General features: G+C 41.0%; 1 long non-coding RNA gene across 1 annotated transcript in view; it reads right to left on the minus strand.

The window, feature by feature from the left end:
- LOC139987742 (uncharacterized) overlaps positions 1–23,541 on the minus strand; it is a 126,347-nt gene that overhangs the window by 79,753 nt on the left and 23,053 nt on the right. Inside the window, exon 2 of the long non-coding RNA XR_011799919.1 lies at positions 22,675–23,177. This is a non-coding gene — a long non-coding RNA (uncharacterized lncRNA). The remainder of the gene's footprint in view (positions 1–22,674; positions 23,178–23,541) is intronic.

Below are 23,541 nucleotides of genomic sequence, written 5' to 3' on the forward strand. Positions count from 1 at the left end.
GCCGTTTGATCGCGAGATCTTTCCAATCTTCGTACGTGTTTCAACTTAGCAGAGATTAAAGCTCTCTCGTGTATTCCAGACGAGGTCTGTTGGCAAATCGATATCAGATCGAGCTGTACAATCTTTTTTAATTCTTTCGTATATTCCAGTGTTACCTGAGATTGTATTTCGTATATATGCGCACGCTTTTACTTAATTAAGATGCATATAACTTACATTCGTCCTGCTTCTATACTTATTGCATAAACGTGAATGACAGAAGAGAGTAAACCTAGATAGCTGTTACGAAATTTGTAAACTCATTATTCGAGTAGATACGTAATTGGTATTCGATATCTTAAAAAACGTGCTATTTGATAACGTAGATAATCTTAAATTCCAATGTAAATTTCAGAAATTAATAAAATTATCATTTTCCTCGTCACCGTATTAAAGCATTGATCATAATAAAATAACTTGTCTTAATAATTGATACCTTTGTCATATTAAAATTCCCCTGTCTAATGATAAAGCGATATTAGAATGAGAAAATCAGCAGAAGCTTATCGTGTGTTTCCTCTATGATTTCCACTTTTCCTTTACCAAACTTAACAACGTGTCTGCTATCATTTACATTCATTGCTCGAACGAGAGTCTATCGGAATTTCCTCCAAATTCGCTGGCATCCAGCATCGTAAGAAGAAACCTGATTCCGGTAGTCGCCGCGAACAAGGTGCCGAACAAAACTCGGCGAGATCCCACGATCGATCGAGGATGCCGCGCTAACGAGCGTGTCTCGCGTCGGAAAGTTGGTACCGGACAACGATTCGTCGTGCAAACGGGCCGGGCGCCCGATGTCTTCACCTCTGCCCGTTGCCAGGTTCCGGCAAAAAGCGAGATTTCGAATCGCCAGTCGGGGCCCCGTTCAACGTGTCATTACTTTTAACTAGCTCTCTCAGGGAGCATCGGGTCCCCGGTCGGCCTAATCTCGGCAATTATCATCGCGTAGGTACACAAGAGCGGCAAACTTTTACAAGCGTTCTCGAGAGAGAAGTGGCGAAGACGGTGTGCGCAGAGAAGAAGAAGGAGAAGAAGACGAAGAAGAAAAAAAAGAAGGAGACGAAGAAGAAGAAGAAAAGGCCGTTGTTCGTGTAAACGCTTACGTTGCCCGTCAACGCCGTCGACCACTGTGCTGACCCGTGAGCGACTTCCCACGACACCAGCAGGACCAGTCCTTTCCACTAATTTCATTAAACAGTCCGCGGTAAAACCGAAAAAATTACGTGTCCCTGACACGAGCCACGACCAGCTACCGGCTAAAGGACTACTACGTGCCCATGAAAAATTTGGCAACTCCGCCATGATATTAAGAAAGATTTTTACGCGCACGACTTTTTGGATACGAGGTTTTGTATTCGAATGTTTAAAGCCGCTGTCGCTTTATTTAATGGCGAAAGACTAGAAGCATATATTTTCTTTGCCTGGTTCTGTGTCGTAAACGATAAATGATAAGAGTTCTTCAGAATTCTGCATTTTTTTAAATATCTGATCCTTCTTTTAATTTACACTATGCGTGATATCTTTTTTTTTTGCTATTTTTATTAATTTTGTATTGATTTCTTTCCATTTTTATTAAATACGGGACGCTAATATAAATATCGCGGCTAACAATCAATGAAGCGAGTGGAATTTTGTCTATGCAACGATTTTTATCAACGATAGACTACAAAGAGTAGTTTCTCGTGGCAAGCTGCAAGAAAACAAACGATTTCGAGAAACGAGAGCGCGCGATCGTCGCCGCAGTTCGGACGATTGCGATTAATTAATTTTACTCCGAGCCGAGACACTTAGTTTCCGTTCGTTTAAGCTCGTTAATACGCTATCCTCTGCCCCTCTAGCTGCCTCCGGTTTCCCTTTCTCTTTCTCGTTCTCTCGTTCCCCTGTGGTCTCTCTTCTCTATCGTCCGTCGAGCAAACTGGAGAAACAGCTCACTCAGTTTACGCCGTGCATGTAAATTCATCTGCGCCAGTTGGGTCGTCACGAAGACCGACCTCCGCTCTGACCGATCTACTTGTCGCGTTCCCTGCCTCTGCCACGCCAGCCAGTTCTCCGGGTCTTTTCACTAAAAAGCTCACACGAGTCTTCGAATGTTCTTTAATTCCGTTTCCAGCCCTTCTTCCATCCATCGATTTCTTTTCACTTTTCCGATATTATCGATAGATTATTTAATTTCTTAATATTCGAAACCAGTTAATTTCTACATATTAAATACACATTCAACTTCCGGAGATTTTTGAATCGTCGCCGATGCTTACATTTTCCTTCAATCTGCCAATTTTACAAGGGACATAAAGAACACGCTGACTCTTTGTGTTTTAACACTAACCTTACCTAACCTTATGATCGGTTGTAAAATTTAATTTAATCTTGTACATTCATCGTTATTTCTTTTGTTCATTCGACTTTATGTAAATTCTTATATTGCCCGATTAATCAATTTCTCAATTTTTTCCAACATAAGAATTTACATATAGTCGGACGAAAAAAAGAAACGACGATGAATGTACAATTTTAAATTAAACTTTAAAATTGTTCATTTGAGACCGAGTCTGGTAAGGTTAGTGTTAACGTTGCGTCGAGGAGTCGCTGTTTCCAAAAATGAAACGAATCAAATATGTCCAGATGAAGGGTTGAAGTCTAATTAACGACGGTAATCGATGCGTGTAAAGTAGTTTTCTTAGGAGCGGAATCGCCAGAAATTGCGATGAGCTGGTGGAATTGTCGACAGTCCGCGGAAAACATCGCGGCAGAAGTCCGCGCCTGGGGAAAGAATGCGCAATGGCCGGCTCGTTACAACCACGACCTCTCGCGCGTCTCTTTGTCTCCGGAGGCCAGCGGTACGCACCAGGTGCCCGTAATCGTTCACAAATTAACGTCGCCGGGGCAGGTTCTTCTCGACTCGCGCGGATTCAACGCTGCCTCCGTATAAGGACAATATACCAGGCCGTGTTTCAATCATTTTGTTCCGGCGTGTCTGCTACCGTTCGCGGTCGATGCCAACCAGCGGCTCGCTTTTTCTTCGATCCTTGAAAAACACGTCTCTCTCACGTACCTTTGTGTTTCCCCTTCTATTCTGCTGGATTCGAACTTTTTTCATTTCTTTTTTCGATAACTTGTTACTTGGTTTATCTTTCAAATTTAATTAGGATAGAATTAACAGTTGTAGGGAATGATATAATGTAGATATGTATTTTTGATATAAACGTAAGAATTTGTTAAAAGAGGTGAAATGGTCAGGGTAATAAATTACCGAAGCAGGTTAACCGGTTTTTTTTTTTTCGTAGTTAATAGCTTGAAATGTTGAAGGAATATAATTATTAAATTTGGAATTTTGATGTATTTAAAGGTGTGAGAAAACACGAAATATACATGACACACATACAAAAGTATGTAAAATATCCAACGTACAGTATCTACTGGTTATAATATTTGGCGAATGAAATGTATCTCTGTTTCAGTCTCATTTTTTAAAAATGTGTTTGTAGAGATATAAATATTCGCGAATATCCTTAATTATGCTTAATAATACTGAATGTACAAACTAATACATGCGTTTAACTTACGGTCTCCTATTCGGACAAAGGTACTTGAACTATGCTACCTCGAAAAAAAAAAGTACACGAGCAAACTTTAACCATCCAGCAATCAGCAAAATCAACAGAATCCGCGGTATCTATCTCGAGAGATACGATCAAAAATTTAGGATCCGCGAGCTTGCACATAACTGCGCGCGAGTGGAGGTCGCCCTAAACCGATGAAGCCATAAGAGAGGTTCGCGAGACGAAATGGCGAACCTACGTCAAGTTCACAAGTTGGCGGAAAGGTCCGACCGATTAAATGCGGCATAATTCTCAACCAGTGGAATTCCAGCGTGCACGCGAGAATCCATCAGCGGATACCGAACACTGTTCAAGAACCTGCTCTATCCGGCGTCGCCGCGAGACCGCGTCCATCAGCGTCGTTCGTGGCAGTTCTCACACTTTCCACGTGTCACGTCGGCCCGATACGATCTACATAAAGATCCGGAGTTCATTGCTCAACGCGTTAACGCGGCTGACGACAAAGACGTAGTTCGTGGAGACCCGAGGACTTTCAATCTGTCTCTTTCTTTCGCAGAACGTTCAACGATACTCCTGATTTATGGATATTGCTCGCTCCCGTGAGCCGTTCTCAGAGACCCGGACACGTGTAATAAAACGCGACGGATGTGTGCGTCATCGTGGACACAACGCGCGTTTCGGACTCTCTTGGAAGTCATTGCTACTTGACCTCACGAACTCAGCTGTAATAGCCGCTTTCCGAAAGTCGATTCACCTTTCGACTGTCAGCGTGTTAATTGGTCCGCGCTCTTGCTGCTTGTGATTTGCTATGTCAAAGAATTGGGTACTTGAAGCGATAATAACGCGAGCAACGTGGAAATAAAAAATGATTCTGACCCGTAACTGTCAAGGTAGGATCTATAGAATATAGAAGCCAACAATTTTTACTTTTGTGATAATTCGGTAAAAATTCATCGTGGAACATTGCACATATACCTGGTAAAATACTAGCTTTTCTCATTTCTTCAAAATTTCTTTGTTAACTCGTGTTCGAACGGTTTATTTCACTTTTTACGTCTATAACGGTATGAAGTCGTTAATGTAAGTATCAACCGCTTGAAACTTGAAAAATATGAGACTATAATAACTAAATAAATCTATGTACGCGCGACCTCAAGATACCCACATCCAAGGAAGAAATATCCAAATTCAGTAATAGATATAACATAGGAGTTAACAACCACCAAAACCCACTACTTAATCAATTACTTGACACGTCGGATCCGCAGGCTAAAAAGACATTACCCTTTAGATTTAAGCACTAGATTCAACTAGAATCAAATACGCGATAAACACTTATTAAACACAACATAGTACCACGCCAGAAAAATTTACTTATAATTCTCAATGAGAATTGATTGTAAAATTCATCCAAATAAAAAAAAAAAAAAAAGAAAAAATGTACGGGTAGCTTCAAGTATATATTTAACAGCCGATAACTCTTCTTTCGTCCATCACCAGATATATCTTAATCAACGCTCTGTTACCTTCTACATTTTCACCTTTGTTTTTCAAATCTTTCGCGTATTCTTCGTATCAGATTTTCTCTATCATATGTTACTTTTGACACAAGTTGCAATTAAATAAGGAAGTTTCTAGTTGTTTTTACCCTCGTCCATCTATCGGTAGGACGCGACGTTTTCCGAGTAAAGGAGATCCAACTAAAGGCAGTATCTTCCGCGTATCTTTCCATTAAGCTTCATCTGATCCGCGCGAAACAGCGATTACACGGAGGGTCGTCGGTCTGCCACGAGGATACACGTAAACGCGAGCGACTCGTAAATTTTCCGTTCCGCTCCCGACCCCCGCCCACCGTTGCAGCACAGAGGCCCGGTGGAAGGGTGGGCCCTTCGGTTGATTTAGCATTCAGCACTTAAATCAATTCTAACAAGTTCGGTACTTAAGAGCTCCCGAGTTTGTACAGAGAGCGTTGCTCGCTCATTCCTCGAAGCGGCGTCTGCGGCGGGGCGGCCGGGGGTGGCGGAACCTGGGCGCAGATGGGCTCACGGAATCTGCAAGCGTTCATTACAATTATCATAGCAGCCCCACAACCGTAACGTTGCAAACATTAAGATGCCTTTAGAACCGGGTTTCTTACGGGGCCTGCATTGGTTTCCGACGTCTACTACGCTTTATCCATCGTTTCTATTTTGAATTTGCGTCGAAGCGTCGTTTACTAATTTTAGTCGCTATTGAATAGCACGATTGCGTAACTTTGTCAGTTCGTTTGTTATAACACATGCCAGTGGTGAGAAAAAATTGAAATAAAAGATACGGAGCTGGTGTTTATCTTGAATTTCGTTGTGTAACAGGGTTGGCTTTGTCCATTTTGTTAAACATATTTTAATATAAAGCTTCGTGTTTTAAGGACTGACTTAAGAAATATTCTGTTATTATTCGATGAATATAGATCTATTCGCTGACTATGAAAAACGCGAATAACTAAATAACTTTCACGAAGCGAACGTACGATGCAAACATTTCAATTTCGCACGTACATTGCTTTAAATTATTTGCAATACGTAGTAACCTCTAATAAATTATAAAATGTTTTCAATATCCACTTGAAGAAATGATTAGTTTGAAATGAAACCGACAATATAAGGGAAGCCTTGAAAAGCAATGTTTGGGATATTTCCTCTCATTGGAGGCCTGCGGTTTCTTTAGTTATAACTTTTTCTGAAGCTCGATTCCCCGCAATCGAAAGTAGCATAAGGTTTAAGGATCGGAGGGGGTTGAGAAATGGCAAAAGAAAGGGGTGCGAGGGCAGGAGTGGGCCGCCTTTTAGCGAGTGGCGCGAGCAACCCCTTTCTTGTAATTCGACGAAATAAACGCCGAACGTTAGGCCAGGAGCAATAAAATAAATCAAGCCGCCGAGTCGGGAAGGAAAACATTACCCCCGAAGCATCCTGATGGCAAACGAGGGTCCTTTAGTCGTTAGAAGGTTTCTGGTCGAAGACGCTACTCTTGGTCATTGTTGTCCGTAGATACTTCAACGTATTAAAATTATTTTATAACTATGTTATCGGCCGTTATTCTACGAAAACTGATACACAAGGTAATTATTCTGTTTATTTTTAGTCTTTTATTTCAAGATGTTATTAAAGTTATCGAAGATGAAATGGTCGAATTTTTAATAACAATTTAACGCTTATAGCTTACTTCGAAATATCAGGCAAAATAACATTCAATAGATTCGATATATTCTGACCATTGTAAGCTAAAGTTATATTCATTTATACTAATTAAAATCTACAGTTTATCCTTCTTTGGTATATTTCAATGTCTGATTGATACGTCTGTCTGCTTTAATTCGACAATAGAAATTTTTCATGCCAACAACAGACTGTCTTTTGTTAAAATTTTATTCGAGAAAATAGTGACGGAAATGAATATCTTTCCCAATAAAAACTTGTACACATGCAGTGACGAAAGAGTTAAAGTTAAAGATAAAATCGACACATTAATATCCTCGAGTGATTCTCTAACGATTACTAACTGTGATACCTAGGTTCGCTCGTTTGACTTGTCACTAAACGAAACTACGAATTGAGACGTCGATTGTAAATTTCTCATAACCGAGTAAGAGATGACCGTGTTGCAGTGTCGTAAAGTCATCGGGCACGATGACAAACGACTTAACGGAAAAGTGTACAACGTTCAAAAACAGTGAACGTGTCATGTCGCGTATGTCCAAGCTGATTATTAGTGATCGTAAAATATTGATTGATTCTGACACCTGGTTTTAACTACCATATATTACGATTCCCCTGGTCTCTGACCACCAACCAGAAGCCATTACCTTGATGATACGTTCACTACCTGTGATCTACATAATTACAAGCAGACGCGTAACAAATATATTTAAAAGGAGTTCAGCGTACTTTCTGTCGCGTCTGCACATTCCGCGCTGCCTGCTCCACATTTTAAACATATGGCAGGAAGTAAGAGTTTGCTATTACAAAATGAGAGAATTTCGATTGGTCTGGCTGAAATGTGAAATATATGATAGTCTCAATTATAGATCTGCGATCTTAATGATTAGTCTATCCTTTTAGAGCCAAGTGTATGTGTTTACTTGAATTTTTATTTTACAAGTACGTATAATTTGCAAGTGATATATTTTAGTGTCTGTATATTTTTTAGATTTTATTTTATTTACTCACTTTAATCTGATTATAATAGTTACTGGCTTCCAGTTTTCAAATTGTAATAAAAAACTATGATCTATGAAATCATAAATCTTTGCAGAAGGAATATGGCTGTAGTAACGAAACCTATTCAGAAGATCAATATCCTTGATTAAAATAAAAGAAAGACGATTCCATATGTTTAATAGCTTCGAAAATAGGAATTATAGAAACAGTTCTCACAACATTCGACTAATTAACCAACTGTTCTTTATCTCTTTTAGAAATCCACATTTCCCACTCGCGCATTCACCATTTCAACTCTTCTCCTGTGTAACTAAAGAAATAATGGCTTTTAAACTCTCTTTTGTTTTATATAAAACAAGGCATAATTCGATATTATAAAGAATAGATCACGAAAACGATATCAATCTTCCACTAGTTAGAATTCGTGATGCAAAGATCCAGTTCTTCCCATAGCAAAAATCGAGACGTACGATAGGGTTGCGTTAGCAGTTGCTCGATAAATCAAATGCAGCCAGCTAAAAGGATACTCGATCTCCGAAAATTCGCGGCACCCTTTCAAGAGCGGCACTCCCAGCCGCTTTCATCGCCCCCGCAGAGATAAGGATCGACGGGGTAGCAAGGGGCAATCGAAAGAGGAGCCGAGAGGAACGAGGCGGCAGAAAGTCGGAGGAATCGGGAATCAGGGAACCGGATTTAAGGACGAGGAAGAGGGGGTCTGCGTTGAAGAGTTCGAAAGATACGGGGTCGGGGGTTGAACGGGTTCCATGGGGGATAAATACGGCGCCGACGGAGAGAAACACAAACAGTAATTACGAATATCTCGGCTCGGGATCGAAAAGACATCGCAAATCTTTAACTGGTTTCAGCCATCCGGCTTCCTTCGCCTCGACGGGAACCCGAGGGTGATCTTCCGCTCTCTTTCGCCGCTTTCACCCTTCCTCCTCTTCCCTCATTGCCCCCACGGGTCCTCCGTCTGCCGAGTATCAACGGTACGAACCCCTTTTGCTCGTACTTTCGGATTAACCCTCTCCCTTTTCCTCACCTCGTTTCGTGTCGAAAACTTATTAGTAATTACGCCGGGTATCTGCGCGCCCGGATCGAAAAGAGAGGACGCTCGTCCCTTCGATCACCACCTACAGAGTCAGCTTTCCGCTCCAGACCGTTTAGTTTGCTCGCTTCGTACCCGGGTTTCTTTAATTTTCGAACTCGATTCGATCTGGTAAATATCGAAGGAGATGAGAAAAGTTTCGCATCCCCCTGCAGTCCTATTGCTGATCGCATTGTTGGCTAGTTGGCTCCGCTCAACTCGGATACGATCATGCTTGACCGAATTGTTAGGTGGAATCGAGCATAGGGTAGGTTTCTACGAGTTTGATTCGGTTTCGGCGAGCGCAGTTGCTGGTAGCGATCGATTTATCTTTGCTTCTGCGGATGAACGTTTTCGGTAAATGTCGTCGAGCGATATTGCGATCTCGATGATCAGAGAATAACGTTAAGCGTTGTATAGGAGCTTCAAAGAGTAAATTTAATTTCGGCTACGTTCATGTTATGAATTTGAGAAATAAATGTTACTGGTAGTTGAGGCTAAGCGTTAGCAGTGTGATGCTGCTTAAAAGTTTGTATTGCGGTACACGAGAAAGACGCAGAGTCTGAACTGCACTTTTGATAAATTCCAAATTTTACGCTACGCGTACATTTCGACTATGAGATATAGACTATCGAATAACGCAAGGACCAAACATAGATACGTAGATTTATTATTAACAAAATACTACTTGTCTAATTGTTTAAAGATCGATTTAAAGATCAATCTGACACATTGAACTTGCATAACCATAGAATGGATACTTTTCACTGTTTTTACAGAAAGTATCAGAAATGTTAAACACAAATCTCAAAATCCTGGACAAAGTATATCTGCGTATGAATCATTTGTAATAAAGAAGCGCAAAATTGGGAGGCTGTAATAGAGAGATGAAATTAGTTTCGACTGCGATTCGCTCGAGAGGAGGAATTGATCGCATCTGCGAAGCATCTCGTTAAAAATGAACATTATTAAAATCGATAAGGTCGCCCGTGCACCAAAGAGAGTTCTGTTCTCGTTGAAAATGCAAACGTGCAAAGTATCTCTGAAGGGCTATTACTGTTACCGTCACTGTTACCGTTCTCTTGATCTCTCTCAAGAGCACGAGAAGAGGGGTTCAGCATTACCCAATGGATGGAGAGTGCTAGCAGTTTGAACGGCAGTATTATACGGAAAAGAGTGGCGATGTCTATTTGAACGAAGATAACAGGAGGCAAGGGAGCGGAAAGAAAGGATAGACAAAACGAACTGGAAGACCTTTGGTGAAACAGTAAACTCCAAGGATAAGCACGTCTTTAAAACGGATCCGCATGATTCGTTTTAATGATTTTAATTGCGGTCATTTCTGTCAATAGTTCGACGTTTGCACGGATACGATTTTCTTCCAAATCGTTGGCTGTGCACAATCATTTATAGGAGCTTGAAATTTGATAATAACACCGAGAAATAAAATGGAAATGTTCTGGTAAAAATCTGATTTCAGCGAGTTAACTATGACACTGACATTTAACTTAACGTTTTTAACATATATTTAACATATACTTCCTCTCGAAGGGATTAGTGACACTAATTAGAATATGTGAAATAAATTGCTGTAGCTTTAAAGGAATCGATATTCTTCCAATTACGGCAACTTATCTTTTTCAATTTACTATAGTCGAACTCATTCTATTTTAAGAATCTTCCTCCTTTTTTTTGATTTCAAACAAGTTTTTTTATTTTAAAAAAATATCTACGTATTACTAACATATGAAACAAAGTATGTGCAAAATATCGATGAAAAGATTTGTACAGCTCCTTTATAATAAAAAAGAAGAACAGAAAGGTCCTAAAAAACTTGTACAATGGAATATTCTTTAAGTTGTCCCTTTCGATTTTTCCGGGAAATTCAACTGCGTCAACATTTTCTTTTGCAATTAATTTCGGGCGTGTTATCGGCGATTGTTTTGTCAGACGTGAAACACACTTCAAAGCCGGACCCCGTTCAAACGATTCCGGTCAACTGATGTTTGCTTCGGTTAGCCAACTGGTTGTCCCTTCCGGCGTCCTGTCGCACCCTCCTGTCCAGTCCTTTCCCCGACAATAATCACTGGGTCTCCTTTAATTCCGTGGCAACCCCATTACATCGGAGACCCTTCTTAGTCAAATAGCTCTTTCCGAAAAGCTTCACGTTTTACCACGGTGTTTAGCAAAAAAAAGAAGGGTTTGATTCCCAGGTTTCTTCATTGCCCCCTTTTTAAAGGGATTCACATCCTTCCTCGATAAGACTAACGACTCGATCACAAAAGCGATAAAATGGAAGTTGGTTATTTGCGATGGTTTTCTACTGAATTCTACCGCGATTAAATAGAATTAACATGCGTGAGAAATAGAAATAACGATAATAGAAATAAGAAAGAAAATTATTGGATATGAAAGATATTTGGACTTGATCGAATTGAAATGAAACGTTGAAATAAAGTAAGAAAGAAAATATAAGTTAAAAGCGAGAATTCCCCAAATCCTACCATCTAAAAGATAAACCCCATCATCTAAGAGAATAGAGGAAGATTTAAAACTATTTTTCATATTATTTATAATATATTTCTAGATATGCAATCGATCGTTTGTACGTTCGTTTATCAATAATTAGAAGCGACATGGTTCACAGAAATTCACGAAGGAACAAGATTCAATACCAGGGAAAAACAGGATCGCTCATCGAATCCAGGTCCACTTGGGGATGCTTCTCACCCCTGTCGTTCGGCTCGGATCGCGTTTATGTCTGGATCGCCCCAAACACGCCATAAAATCAGCCCCTGCATGTCCCACGTGAGCATGCGGGCGAGAACACCATATTCTCCCCCTCCCCTCCTAAACACAGGGGAGTGGGTGTGAAAAAAAGGAAGCGGGGAGAGGAAAAAAAATAGAGAGAGGATAGGTCCCGTTCGCAGGCCGGTGCAAAATCACCCCCTCACCCTCGCAGCAAGGCTCAACAAGTGTATCCGCGCAAAAAAAGCCAGCGCCCCAACCATTATCGGTGAAATTGGGAATCAATAGGCCATGAAAGGATGGGGTCGAGTGCACTTCTCCCATGGCAAACGATCCTCCACGTTCGCTCGTGCGTCGAGCTGTGCGCGCACACATATTCTCTATCATCACACCCCCATTACTTGCACGGTAATTCGATCGTCGCCAGCGGCGTGTTAAAAAAGAAATGCGGAGAAATTTCCTACACCCGATTCGATAAATTACGTGCGAATACGGCACGCCAAAGCGTCGTTCAGCTACACCACTGGTCATCAGGGAACAACGTTCCATCGCTTTATCAAGTACGCTATTATAAAGAGATTGTAGAAAAGAGACGAAGAACACGAGAATGGAATAATATGTGATTATTTTCATAGAGGGGTTGCTTTACGTATTTACGCTATTACTAGAAATTTTCAATGTACGCGCACAGTGATATCTTTTATATTTTTAATCGCTTCGACCATGAGAAGATTTCGAATTAAAAAGGGTTCATTGCTATTGTTAATAGCTACGATTCTTTATTAAAACGACGAATACTGTTTTTTGATCGTATCGTTTTTTAAAAATCGCACGAGTCTTAATTTCAATTATTCGAGAAATATTCCCGGTTATCGAAGTGATTCGATTAATTATATTATTTCTTATCTCATAATATATCATTGTAATTATTATATTGATGACTATTAGTTTGATTTTTCATCGACTATTATATTGACATCAGTGCAAGATGGAAAATTGAAGAAATTTCTCTCGCACGATAAAGTATAAATACCAGCAATTTTTTTTAAAAACATTCCTTTAAAAATCCGTTTCAAAAATATACAAGTTACAAAGTTACAAAGAACGCAGTTTCATTGCGTCCTTAACGCGCGAAGAAAAGTAAAGCACGCCGTTCTTTCATCGTCCGAATCATGGTAAAGAAGAACGAAGAAATCTCAGCATGATTAAAAGGAAAACTCCTGGTACCTGTTCTATCGGAATTTCTTATCGCGTGGTGCAGGTGGGAGACGGTAACAATGCGAGCCTAAATAAATGTCGATTTACGGGCTCGCAAGTGACACGGGATGTATAATAAAATTTCGTTTGCCGGCGTCGAGAATCTCCGCGCGCGCACAATGCGTGCCAGGATCGTAAAACTCACGCCTTCTTTCCACGATTCTCACTCCTGTTCTTTGCTATTCTCTGACTTTATTGCGCCACCATGGTCTACAGACATTCGTTTGTATCGTCCACGAATACACCGAGAAAGACCTGGATCTTCGAAGAGGGTTGCAGAACGACAAGGACCAAAGACAATGTTTCTATTGTGACCGCTCGTAATCACGGGGTTTGGCTTCGCCAGGTGCTTTGCCGGAAACTGATAAGTTCTCTTAATTTCTTTATTGCCGCCATACGGTCCTACGTAAATAGGGCCCAACCTCGTTCCCGACACAGAGTTATTGTTCGAATCAAGTGGAGAAAGGAAGGAATGGCGCAACGGATGTTCTTTTTTGAAACTGTTACCATGGTTAAAGGTGTTTGATCGTCGAGGTGTACGTATAACATTTTGACGCGTAGGTAAGACGGATGTTGAGGTGATTCAATTATTTTAATTTATTTCGTAACAACCTCTTGTGCAAATTGCTGAACTGTAAAGTAATAATATAATATATGTAATTATTTGTTTATAAGATAAGATTTACAACATATATAGATCAGTAACTCTGGATATTTTCAATAATCGTATCGAAATTAATTATGTATCTAACAGTATGACATTATAGAAATCATGTATCGATAAAAAAGCAATAATTCTAAATCTTTTACCTTTGCCTCAAAATATAATATGTGCCAATATGTTGTATCGTACAAAATCTATATAAATACGATTATAACAAAATTGTATAACGTAGAATGTTCCGAAAAGAAAAATATTCACCAAGTCAAACAGGACGATTGGGGTTAGGTTAGTGAAATAGCGCGCGTAGCATCGAAACAGTGATGAACTTTTGAATGCTTTATTCCGCCAGGAAATGGAAGATACGGGGTGCTGCACTAGCTCGTCCTTTTCAAACGTAGTCAAGCGCAGGAAATGCGCGGTCGATTGACGTGTCCTTTATAGCCGCGACTGTATATACCCAAAGAATTACCATATTGAAAAGATGGTCACGTCACCAGGGATTTGGTCGTTCTTAGCTTTCTCATTAAATAGTCAAGGACCGATAGCGGTCTCCTGCTTCAATTCCCAAAACTATTTCACTGTAAACGAGATAGTAGAAGAGGAAAGTGAGAACAGAGCAGGCGAAGAGAAAAAGGCAGATCCCGTAGCACTCGTTCGTTAGAAAAATTTCTCGAATCGACAAGAAGAGAGAAAACGGACGGGCGACGAAATTCCTCGACTTCCGCATGGGTCGTTTGCCCTCGTCCTTTCGTCGTCGATTCGCCTCTCCCTGAAACACGTTGCGTCGCGTCGTTAATATTTTTAAGACGACATCAAAGCCAGCCGCGCTGCGTGGAAACCACGTCCTCCAACTCGTTCACCCCGCATCGAGAGGGTTGAAAGTTGCTCAGCCGGTGGTGGTTTAGGGTGGCGCGCGGGTGTACGTATTTAAAATATCCTGGCCGCGAAATGCCGATACGGATGGGCTCTCGAGGTAAGGGGCCGACTTAAGGTACGAGAAGAGGGAACGTTCTGGCCTCTCAGGCGGCGGCGGATGCTTGGGGGTTCGTACGCGAGAATTTGCTACCCCGCCAACCCTTCTCGTCGAGGCGAGGTATGCCTTTGGCCTTTGTCATTTAATATCGGTGCCGGTATGCAAGGACTCGGGGTAAGGAAGCCTCGGGTGATCGCTTTGATGGCTGGGCGGTCCATTCGCGAATTTATGGCAACTTCAAGCCGCCCCTCCCCCCCGCCCGACCGCTCTCTTAGTCTCTTTCTCAGTCGCCTACCTGCCAGCTAGGCTTTCCTCCGGCTAGCGGGCCGAGTCACCGCGACCTTGGTGAAGCCCCAATTTCGATTGAGAAGCTCGCAATTGTAATAAAAGCCTTTACCGACCAGATAGATACCGCTTTGATTTCACTGCGCAAGTTTCGAGGTTCGGAATTTCCGACAAATGGAATGAATATATAACCGTGAAAGGAAAGTAGGCTAGATCATTTTGTAGAATCAGTGGATCGGACGAATGAAATTATACAATTTTAAACGAATAGATAAAGATCAATAAACACGGTGCTACTTTTAATAATTATTACTTCTAACGACCTCATTACCGTCAGTATGATTCACATTTATCATATGGATACCACAATTCTAATATTACGTTTCTTCTATCTATTCTTAGAAGATCCTTTGGTATTTTTTAGATATTTCTATCGTCGTGTTAAATTGGGAGAAAAAGTCGACAATTCTATCTAACGTTTGTTATACAGTACTCATCATAGGATTTATGTCCCTTGCTACTAAAAAAAAAAAAAATCATTTCTAGATTTCAATAAAAATTGGAATAGAAGAAAAGAATGGTTCCATCGTCGATTATTCGTACCCCTTTATTGGTAGAGCGTGATCACGGATGCACGCACCGGCACGCAGAAATGACGGATGTGCTTTGGTAGCGCCGGCAGTTATTACTTTCCTTCAAGTTTCCCACAGAAGTCACGATCTGTGGTCTCGGATCATAGCCCAGTCCGCGATACAAATACAGCTGCGCACAATGCGGCCTGTACGCGTACATACATAAATTAACGCTGGGAATATGCAGCGCAGCCGCGCGTGCACGCATACGCGTGTCCCTGCGTGACCATACACATCACCGTATACATACGTATCTACATACTCTCTATACATTACGTATATACAACGGCCTTGCCTGCTGCCTGATATGACCGTACGCGATGCGTTCTTTCCTACTATAATCGTATGCGGTTTGGCTATGGTCGTTACGGTTCAGGCGTTCTCCAATAACGCGTACCCCATGGTCACTCAGCACGTCCGCAGGAATGTTGGGGATGTGCAGTCGCTCTATTTACGCATTCGCCGATGTTAATAAAGCCCGTCGCTTCGAGTTTTGCTCGACATCGTTCGCGACCATCGAATTCCATATAACGACAAATCGGTTCGTTGCTCTATCTATGTTTCCACCGCTATTGTAAATTACGCTTAGTTTTATACGAATTTTACAAGATATCAAATTGCCAAAGTATATGACAGTGTAAGTTAAAAGTATCTAAGTATAGCGTTAGAAAAATGATGAGTTATACACTGATCGAATCTTCTAAAGGAGACGTTGTTTTCCAACGTGTAATTCGATGCATTTAGCAATTTGTTAAGAGCAATGGCAAATATTTTAATCGGACGAAATCACAACTATGTAGAAGAACATTTTTGTGAAAGAAGTGTTTGTCAGCCTGTTTGAATAGAAAATTCAGAGCAAGCAGCAGGGAGCATTTATTGTTATTAACCATTATTAAACATTAACAGAAAGTCGCGAAGAGAAACAAAACTGGAGAATGCGTTTAAAGAAAAGGATAATCGTATTTATGGAAAAGAAGTTAATTAGTAATTACCTCCGTCGTTAGTAGAATTCAATCTTTAAAATAAAACTTTGTGTTCAGTATTAAAAGAAAGTATTATACCTTGATTGTTACTTTCATCGCTATACAGTCGTTTCCATCACCTGTAGAAACTTCAAACATAATTGTAAAACTTTACCCTGAAAGATTCTACTTTGCCACATCTCCATAAAGCTTGTCGAATTGAAGAAACAAACAAATACAAATCGCCTCCGAATCTCAAAGCACTGCCACGTACGCACGTAGCTCGACAAGAACAGAGGGGGATGTGAAGAACGCGTTGGACACGAAAGATCCAGACGGCAAAAGTAGGAAGCAACGTTGCGTTGGTTCGGCACTAAAGGAGATGGCTTTATCGTTGTGTCTCTGTAACATCCGTATCGAGACAGTCGTGGGTCTGGATAGTCGACGGGCAAATCGAATCTCATCGTAGCGTCCGGCCGCGTTCGAACGATACGGAACGAGTTTTCTCTTCGTCCGACTCTTGATCCGTCACACCGCCCCCGCGAGAGGCGGCCACAATGCCGTGCTCGGCAATAAATTACAACGTTATGGTTTCCCCTGACATTTGTGTACAGTTCGCTAACCCGACCTGGCCTAACCTCCGAGTCCTTATAGCTGCGTGTATGCGCGCGGCGTCGATTCGTGAAAAAGCGTGTGTACGCGGGTGTAGAGAGGCGGGGAGATGGCGGGTAGCTAGCGAGAAGAGAGAAAGAGAGAGGGGGGAGAGAGATAGGGAAAGAAAAGGCACTGCTCAGCCAGTACTTATCTTCAGCCGGGGGCCAACAATGTGAGCGGGGCTCACGCAACTGTCCCTCTGCATCCGCTCTCATCGAATGTCTCTTTCCTCTTTCCAAAGGGGACAGACAGCCAAGCAGACACGGAGAGACGAAGAGACGGACGCGATCTTTATAAAAATGTAAAGCTGTCGAGGGGAGGGAGAGAAAGAAAGAAAGAAAGAGAGAGAGAATGAGAGTGTGGTTGAGCAATAGCGAGCATAGAGGAAAGGAAAGGAGTCGAGAGAGATATAAAGAAAGGAGACGAGGCGCCTGACAATGCCAGCGGAGACGTGGCTACGAAGCTCGCATATCAATAATTACTGTTATTCCGTAATGACCGATGTGGGGCATGGGAAGACTCGATAATCCTATGCATTAACCGGCCGATGGTTCATTATGCCGGAGCGCAGCTCGGTTCGCCTTTATTTATGGAATTAAGCCACGACGAGAGATGTATCTGTTGCGTTTTCTATGTTTTTAACGGTGCCCCCTCTCGGCAAGCGGCCGTCTCCTCTCGCGGTTACTTCCGGTGACGGTGAGAAAGCAGCCGCGATCGTGTGCCCCCACGGTCGTTGATAGACAATCCTGGAATGTCGCTAGCTGAATTATACGATTTAATCCGCGCCGGAGGAGAAAACCTTCGTCGCAATTACTGTACTCGTTAATGGAAGCAGCTAGACTAATAGCGGCGGCGAGGACAACGGGAGAGAGAGATTCTTTTCCTATTCCAGGTCGTTGAATCGCCCGTTGTTTCCTCCCATTCACCGCTTTCAGGAAAGGACGGAACACTCGCGACGATTTGCGTTTCAAAATCACTCGGATCGAACGAACTGTGTTGCTTCTTTAGATCAGTTCGGGTTTGAATTGTTCTGTAGGCCATTCGAAGGAATTTTCAGTCTTTCCTGATCCATTAAATAAGATGTAATAAGTATGGTATTTAGACAGCTTTTTTGTCAATTTCGTCATTTTTTAACCATTGCAGTAATAGTATTAAAAATACTCAAAAAATCAATCCAGCTTTCCTTAGAATCATATTTATCATTGTCACAGATATCTTCTCTTTAAGGTCGGGAATTAATCAGGCTTGTTTAGATCGACGGAATCGTCGCCTACAATTAGCTATGTTTATAATTTTATTGAAACGTGGATGGATCAATTTAATGTAAAAATAATAATAATTTTATTACATGTGTAGAAAGTTAGAGTTTACGTAAAGCAGAACAGCGTGTGAGTAAACGAATGCGTGAAAGAAAGGGAGAAAGGGAGGATTAGGAAATAGAAAGATTAACATCAGCCGCAATGTAAATGTAGAACGTGAGACCCAGAAATAAAAATATGCTTGGCTATTAACTTTAACCTAATTTTTATAGGAAATAACGGGAAGCTTCTTGTCTTCTTCGTAATTAATAACGTTGCGACATAAATTCAATTTCTATCGCATAATTAAAACTCGTGTAACATAAATTCAATTTTTATCACATAATTAAAAATCATGTGTGTTTAAACTATTTGACCAAAAATAAAGGTTAGGCTATGGTGCTGGAAAACTCATTATCGCAAGCAACATAGGATTTGCAATACGGTTTGGTGATTCTCCGTCGTATTACCGTACAAAGCCAACGAGAAGCCTTAGTAGGAGGAGAGGTCGATAAAGCTAGATCCTTCGATCGATCAACAGAAATCCTTTGACCTGGTGGACTTAACCTAGTCTGGCTTTCACGTGGATTAACTTCTTCCACCAACTTCTTCTGCTGGTTGATCTTGCCAATTTGTTCTCGTGAACTTTCGGCTAAATTAACATCGAAGAACCGTCTGGACACGAAGACTCCTTCCCGATTTGTACTCCTTATCTTCATCGATAGTTTGAAAAATTTTTAGAGAATAGCATACTTTTACGCGTCGAGGTTCCCAAGTTTGAAGTTTAAATTGCTCATAAATATTTAAGAATGTTCAAAACTACTTCACAATAACTTATGGATAAGTATATTAAAATAGGGATGAATTTGGATTATTTTTTATGTTATCCTAAAGACAGAAATTTCATATGCTTCCATTGGTAACTCGATTTTTCTAGAATATAAAACCTATCTTCAATGTATATCGTATTAAAATTAAAGAAATCGATTACATTTATTGAAGGAAATATTTCTTACAGCGATTCAATTTATCTAATTCATATCTCGATAGCAAACGAAAAAAGGAGAAGGAAGTTACGTTAAATCTGAGTTGACCGGTTCAATGGTTGCTGATGCCACGTTTGCTATAACATAGTATTACCAATGGCAATTCGTTCAGCGTGTCGCGTTCAACACGCGGAATTTCAAAGTCCCATTCTTATTAAAGTTGAAAGATGTCGGCACACAATAACGTAAATAACGGGAGACAACGTGTCTTTGTATATTTCGCCATACATCATCCCTATGCCGTGCCGTCTACTTTATTCCACGATCACGATCGTTGTTTTTCTCCCTTACGTATTGTGAGTATCACGGGGATTTTGGCTCTTGGATGGAAAGCAAGAACGAATCGGCACCCAACACGTACGGGACGCAACCGTACTAGGTGAACCGTAAATAAACCCATCCGAAGGAATTATTTTCTTTCTTTTTCCGCTTTTGTGTTCCTCCGCCCTTCTACGCCTTCGCTGAGACCTTTATACGCGGACAATCGTGTCTATCTGTGTTTCTCCATCTTTATATACAATGATTTCGTTATTTCTCATTTTCACTCGAAAAGTCAGAGTCTCTTTTTTCGTGACAATTTAACTTCGAATTAAATTCCAATACATTGCTGACCGTATGAACTTTGGTAATATACGAAAATATTTATGATACAGCAATTTGAGAAAGTATCTACGTATGAATATTAAAAAATATACAAATCAATCGAAAGTTTTGCAAGTTTAATGTTGGATTAAGAAAACCATGAATCGTATAAAAATCCACAACGTATCGATAAATTTTGTAAAAAAAAAAAAGAAAACAAAATCCTGCGTTCATAAGCGCTAACGAATATTGGAAATATTACTGCAAACCCTTCAATGATATCTTAACGATAAAATAGATATAATAAAAAATGGTTAATTAAGAAAGCATGAACTCCGTATTCCATTTCTTAAAGTAATAAAGTATCTGATAGAAGAAAAAGTATCTGCTTCATTGCTTTCCGGCTAGAAGATTCACATTCGAGGAAAGAGGATCAGAGAGATCGAGGGTGTTACCGAGCATTTGTCAAGCTGACTTGCTACCGAAAGACTAACCCTGACCGATATGCGGGTTCTAGCAGAGGAATCGTTCTGACGTTTTCGGAAGGGTGATTCCAAAGCATCGTTATTTGAAACCCTGATACGTCCTGGCTGGCTAAATGATTCATGACCCTACATCAAACTTTCTTGGACCTTCTTCTACGTTTAATCGAAATCTTCATTTATACGAACGATTCATATCTATTACCGGAATAGCTGACGTCTCGGTTCGCTCTTAAAACGAGTTTGATTTCAATATTGCTAACTGCTGACTCTGTTAATACATTTTACTAATTTATACGACTTAGGAGGGATACATATTTTAATATCAGCTACACCGAGGATGTAAGGATTAAAGAGCAAGAACAGAATTATTTCAAAGTTCGAAGAGTTTGAACATTTAAATTTCGCGTTTAAAAAACAATCTAATATATATATATATATAAAAACCAAATTTATAATATCTTAATTCTACTGAGAAAAAAATATAAATCTTTTGCTTACAAACATCCCTATATTGCATTTGACGCCTCGCTCCAGGATACTCGTTGCAGTCATCACAGTCACCAAGTCGAAAACAGTCAATCGACAGAAGTCAAAGCTCAGCAGTCAGAGTCAAATCTCGAGAACAGTCAAAGTCAAAACACAGTCGCCAACACGAAAAGAGTCTCAGGCGGTGCTCACACATAGTTTGGCAGTCAACATACACACAATTGTATCCAATATTGAAGTTATTTAATTGTTGGAAATATACATATTATAACCTGTTAAAATCAACGTTCTACTCCCTCAACCACCCGTATTATCCTAATCGAAATAGGGGATCGATCTATTTGTAGCGTCGATTATTCGAATCGTAACGGGAATTTACGACTCCCGTTGACGCGCTTCTTCGAGATTGCGTCTCTCCGCAAACGGTCGAAACAATGTTTGTTATACGATTATTATACCCACATAACCCTGCAAACGCCTATCGATAAGTATCTCAAAGTAAACTCATTTTCAATGCTCGATATGTTTAATGCTTTCAATTTGCATCTACCTTAAATCATAAGAGTCGTTTTAATTCATTACGAGATATCGCAACAACCTTTTGAACTGAACGATCGTTTCCATGTTTCTAACCGAGGGACGATAAAATAATAGAATTTCTTCAGAAGCAGCAGTTCGCTACGAAGTCACGTCAGTTCCAATAAATTCGCCGTCAGAGAAGGAGAACAAAGAACGAGGCAGACAATGCTTTACTTGGCGAAATTAATCCGAGTTACTTCCTGTCAGTGACGCGTCCTTCCCCGCGTCTAATCGCCTACTTTTTCACGGACTTATCTAGTGTAACGCATCGCGACTGATTATTTGATGCACAAGCGAACCGAACCTTGAAATAATAAGCGTCTTCCCTAATTCCGGGTTGTGTCGCCATGTTCACACGTGCACGGGTGACAACCGATGTGTGAACGCGTCGCGGATCCAGCCAAGCCAGCAGCGTAGAAGCGGTTTTTCATTCTCGACCGCGCGCAGAAGCTGCTTCCGTCAACGTTTCGTGCCAAGGACTCTCTAAAACTCGCGTCTGTTTTGTTTTTTCCGAACAAGAAACGCAACCATTTTTTTCCTCCTTTTTCTTCTCCCGGTCCTTTTGTGCCATTCTTATACCGCTTCGTTCCCGTTTCACTTTCTTAAAACGTTCGATCGAACATCATGATCGTAGAGTACTTACGTGTACATCGAGGACGAATGTTTTTTCAATAGTTACACGTGTATACGTTAACTGGAAAGGTATTCGTTGCACGAGTTATTTGCAAGATTCATATTCATGTGTCGGTGGATCATTAAAATTGCGAGTTCTGCGCCAGTTTACAATAAGTTAACGATCCCCCAGCGCGTTTATAGTTCACGCAAGTGTTAACGATCTCCGACGATTTCAGAGTTCGCTGATCGCGCCTGAAATTCCCCTTCGAGTCGTTCGAAGTGGGGTTAATAGCCGCGTCAAATATGTATATTTATAAATAGAGAAATTAAAGAGTCGAACATTTTTCGATATTTCGTCTACATCAACCCAAACGGCGAATTTCTAAAATTTAATATCCTCCATTAACTCTTCCATGATTTACAAACACGTTCAATTGCGGCGAATACCAACGACCGAATAATCAAATCAAATTAAGGCAGAAGATTTCGAATAATTTCAGTTTACAAATAAAAGTCACAAGCTTACCGTGGCAGGTGCAAAGTAGAATGTATGGTCGTTAGTTAGAGTTGTTCAGGAGGAAGCTCGTTGAGAAAATCGAAACTAGATCGAGCGGTCTGCGCCAGTGGACAACAGCTTTTCTAAGGCTACCAGTCCGTAGCATAAGTAAGTAATGACCGCGATGGCTGGTATACGAGAGCTAGGAGGCGACGTAGCGTCGGTGGTTTCCTTGAACGATGATAATCAGCGATTTCGTGACAGACACGGGGCCGTGGCTCCGCTAACGAGCAATCGCGGGCAGACGCTCGCTCGGGCGACACTCCAAGGCGTGTGGATGTGCCTTTAAGGATACCTAGCGTTCTAGCAGCCTCGACGAGCGGTCACATGTGTATCGGCCGTAATTAGGCTCGATGCTCTTCTATTATTATGGCTCAGGACGTTGGATGAAATAGCAACGTTCGGAGCTGACACTCTTCTTCGACCAATCGTATCCTCGACGAGCTACAGCTGGACGTTCACACGGGTAGTCACTGTAACGATAGAAAGCCGTAAAAAATTTTTCATTCTTTGTCTCGACTTTGAGATTCGAGCAAGATTGCGTTGGATTAACGATCGTGGAACGTTGGGTTCATGGTTAGAGGATTTTATGTCGGCTGTGCACACGCGGTATTCGTACGCGGATGCTTAGTATTTAATATAATTTGCGATAAATTCTCAGTATTCGTATACCTGTGGGAATATTCGAAACAATGCATATCGTTTCGAGCCCCGATAAATTAACGTGCATTAAAGCACAAGAGTATTCATCTTTCTGGTGTTCTTTGAGTTTGCGGTGTACAGTAAAATTCACAGTGGAGCTTGCCACATGTTAAAGATTTGATACGATGCTTGCTT

This window comes from Bombus fervidus, chromosome 5, assembly GCF_041682495.2.
Source record: "Bombus fervidus isolate BK054 chromosome 5, iyBomFerv1, whole genome shotgun sequence".
Lineage (NCBI taxonomy): Eukaryota > Metazoa > Arthropoda > Insecta > Hymenoptera > Apidae > Bombus > Bombus fervidus.